Below are 4,790 nucleotides of genomic sequence, written 5' to 3' on the forward strand. Positions count from 1 at the left end.
TTGACGAGGTTAGAATATATTATGATAATGTTTTAAGTACTTTTTTACCATGTAACTAGTACATATTAAGTAACAACATAGTAACTAACCCTTACATATAATTTCTTTACAGATAGTCAATGGCCGACCTTACTTTCTGAAACAGAAAAGTTCTTTTGCAACTGCTATATTAAATTCATGGCATCCTAATTAATTTAATTTATTTTTTTGTAATCGATAGCTAATATATTTTGTAAAAAAAGATTAGGAAGTTTAAAGTAAAATTAGATCCATATACTTATCAGCACAATTGATAAGATAGAAAATATTTTCATTAGAAAAGCACATGCAAGCGATAACGTTATCGAGGCTCATGCTCTTTATCTTCGACGAAGTTGTTTGTGAAAATCTGATACAGTATTGTATTATCGGGCATAAGTAAGTACACTGTAACGAATACAGATATACTTTATTCCACTAAGTATTAAAAGCCGCGGTCAAGTTGAAGAATCTGATATAAGGAAGTAACCTAATCTATCGCTTAAAAAAAAACTACCACATTGGTGAAAAAATTTCGCAGTGTGTAGTCCATAATCAATATATATCATACTCGTGTACTTTCTTACAGTTAAATTTTAAGCCGCATAGGATAAAGTTGGAATTAATCTTTTGCGCAGATCATTGCGTATTTCAATAAAAATAGTTTTATATATCGATTTATACATGATTTCTCTTTATACCACTGTAAAATATATCGACCTTGTGGCAGGCAAATTTTCATTTCCTTACAGTGAACAATTCTTTGAGAAGGTTAATATATGAAATCACAGATGTAACTGAATTTCTTTGAAATGATCGGTAAATAGTTGGCAATTGAGAGAGTTGTTCCATACTGTGTTAAATAAAACAAGATTGAGCATGCAACCTCCTCGCAGTATTTTGTATACAAAATCCAAGGCGAAAACAGTGATTCTATTCTTACACGCGCTTTAATTTTATCAGCTACCAATTGGAATCATCGAGGCAAGAAAGGGATTTGAAATAGGTAAAGATATCGCAGTTACTTTCGTAATATAATAAATATATTTTTAAGATAATCTTTTTTTTCAAATAACCTAACGAATAACGATGTATTCTTTGTAAAAACAATCGATATTAATCATATCTTATTTGTACAAATAGATTTTATCACAAGCCTGCTAAAAGATTTATATTTAGAAGGAGCAATAGAGAAAATATAAAACTATGAATGGCGAGCAGGAGTTACATACAAAGAGTCACCGACGCAGACCGTATCTGAAGTTGAGATTAAATCATCGGAAACAAAGATTTTAACCAATACTTCTTTGCGATAATTACTTTCGCCCATCGTCGTCGTGTTATAAAGAACGTTCGGAATTTTCCGAACACATTGAAGACTTACGAATTTAACCTCAAATGCGAAGAACACCGAGAAATCTCTTCCGTGAAACAGTTAATGCCGATCAAGAATGATTAATCAACAAATACAAAAAGACATCGCTATCTTCTTTTATCTTTTTAAATAATACGTACCAACGTGGATTCCGTTAAATTTTAATCCTATCTGGAAGCATTACGCGATAGATTCTAAAGCTTCTCTACGAGCAATGTAATCTAGAGATTTTAGTCACAAAGATTGTTCTTAACATTGTTCGTTGAAACAATACAATTTATTCGATTGATTTTTTGATACACACTGGGAAAGAGCTGGATAATTTTAATTTTTTTTTCCTTTTTTTAGCCCTAATTACATATGCAAGGATGATCAGCTCGATGGATGATTAAATGTTACGAGCGGTTTTTTGGAAGTTCGAATCATAGAAACGTATACGGATAAACAGAAAAGATGGAAATTTCGGCTGATAAAAAAGAAAGAATAATCGTCTGACTTTCGATAAATCACAATAAAACAAATGGACAGCCAATATTCCGTGTTCTATCAGCGTGAAAAACAGCATGCACCTGGCAATTCGCGGGGGAAAATCTAACTGGTACAATTGATTCCTCGTTCCACGAGTCAACGCGTTCCTTGCACGAAAATAAATAGTGCTCGATTTAATCCCAGCTATCGATTTCAGCAAACCCGTTGGAAATCTTCTTTACACTAATGAACTTGAAATCGTTGTTTAAAAAGAGGTACTAACCTTATCAACAAAAGGTGAGCGTCGAAGACGTTAAATAACAACAAGAAATTACGAAATGAAATTTCGAATTACCTTAAATTACAATGTAAACGCTAAATTTAATTCAAGTTCATAGCTAATGGATTAATACTCCGTTACAGATTACTACGATTGAAAAATCGCAATAGCGCCCAACTACTAGAAATCATATTGTTACAATTGCTGTTATTAGGCGACAGTTACAAGGCGAGGGTTAAGTATTCTCGATGTGCAATGGAACGGTGTAATATAAACAAAAGTGTTAAATTTACCTTTGTCTTTAAACATTCACCACCACGCACGTTGTACGTTGAAAAAATTTGACATATCTACATCATTCTATCTTAACGCAAAGGAATCTGTTTCCTATATTTAAATCCTTAACAATTAACAATAACGATAACGAGACGTCTTTTAAGTAATTTTTCTCACTAGAATAAATTAAGAATACCGAGGAACGAAAAATAAGAAGTACGTATTAATTTGGCTTGTAGAGCGTATATCGGTAGAGACTTCTAGTTATTTCGGCCCTTTGTCTCTGTATCCGACATTTTATTAGATAATAAATCGCTAGTTTTTATTTTTATCTGGTTGGTATCTTGATAAATTCGTAAAAAATCATGGCGGTCATTTCTATCGCGATATATCGTAATACTAATAAAAGGTATATTTGTTTAATGCGGCAAAAAATGTTTCATTTTTGAAGGTACTAAATCGAACGATTTCAAAATGGATGTCCCTACGCGCTACATATTTCTCAGTATTGTCCGGTAACGTGACTCGCAGAATACAGGAAGATCCTAATAGCGGCAAACCTTGACGTAATGACTTTGTCGTGTGTTTTTTAATCACGTAGCAAGCGGTTTTAAATACAAGGCTGTATTGTACACACAATTAAAACGTATAAAACGATGTGAGGGAATAATACAATTAATTTCAACGATAAACAAGTGTACACAATTCATAATAATTGCGTCTATAGATATAGAACAAAGGGTCGATAATTTTGTTCGAATTATTGCAAAGATCGCGATCGTCACGTCACACGTGGCGAGCAAGGAATGTAGACAAAAATTAAGGAACACTTATACATATATTTAAGTTAGATGCTAATAGAAGCCTCCATATTGAATTTCATAGACTAGACTCGACAAGATCTCTTAACCTTTTCGATCCTAACATCATATTGATCGGACGCATGCCATGTACACAAATATTGAACCAATCCATCCAAGCTGTTATAGTTACAGGCAATACGTACGCAAGGGGCTAAATTTCATAAAATTTCATAAAATTTCAACATCAAAAAGGTTAGGTTCCTAACCCTAAAATTTTATAAATATCGTAAAAAGCTTCTAGAAATAAATTAATCACCAGAAATGCATCTTGGATGATTCTAATTATTCTTAGGAAATAATTAAACCAGATAAATACAGCATAAAAAATATTAACATATTTTTTGTAAAAGAATATAATTAAGAGACATGGCACGATCCTTTTTCCTTAACATTTATAAGAGGCACACGAACCTTTCAATTTATTGGAACTTATTTTTTACATTCGTAATGTTATTTTCTTCGTTTTTTAATATTTTTTTTCTTTTTTTCCCTAGGATACTATGATTATGCATTTGATATTCTCTATTCGAAATATAAACATGTTCGATAACACGGATATATTTACAAATGAAAGTGAACTTGAACAAATTTACTCGATGGTAAAGAAAAGTCAATAGAAAGGTACATGTGTGCGACTAAATTGCCCGTCGGAAACTATTAATCGTTTCGATTACCCGACGTGAAAATAATTAATGTTCGTGAGTACGTACGGAAAAAAGGCAAATAATATACGAATACATATAAATTTCGAACAAAGCATAACCTAGTCTGCATATCAGACCGTTCAGGCAAACGAAGGTAAATCGGTGAATATTTACACAAACGTATTTATTCGAATTTAATGGTTCGTCGGGACTTTGTTCGAATTAATTTCTTGCACTGATATGAATCGCGTATTAAGGTACAGCAATGACATGTTAAGTTGATCCGGAAACCAGCGCAACCGTATTTCCTCGCAGGAATTGTTTTATTAGAACGCACCAATAATTTTAAGTCCAGTAATATCACGACAATGACTTAAAGGTCGACCTCGTTGCAGGCGAGGGTCTTAAAAAGGAGATATTACGTATACATCGATTATTATTTACATTTTGTGCCCCTAACATACCTATCATAGATAAGAAATGCTTGATTTTTATACAATAGATTTTTTCTTTCAGAAACCACTGCACGAGAAATGAGCACACCGTTATGAGCTAGCGGAGATGATATACTGAACAATTGCAAATCATGATCGCGCACGTGCATACGTGTGCATCACGATTATCGTATTTACGTAAGCCATACATGCGTATATATGCACACGTCCGCGCGCGCGAATACCCTTATTTAGTACGTATCATGCGTATACGGTGTATATTTTTTCCTCGTTCTAACGTAATACAAGTATAACAAATACCATATGCGTAATAGCATAATATATCGGTTATTACAAAACACCCACGCTTGTAGTTCGATGTGGATGTTGGTCTTTTCATGTACATACATATATTTACAATTCATATAGGGA

This window comes from Eufriesea mexicana, unplaced genomic scaffold (genome assembly GCF_001483705.2).
Source record: "Eufriesea mexicana isolate 0111107269 unplaced genomic scaffold, ASM148370v2 scaffold3780, whole genome shotgun sequence".
Classification (NCBI taxonomy): Eukaryota; Metazoa; Arthropoda; class Insecta; order Hymenoptera; family Apidae; genus Eufriesea; species Eufriesea mexicana.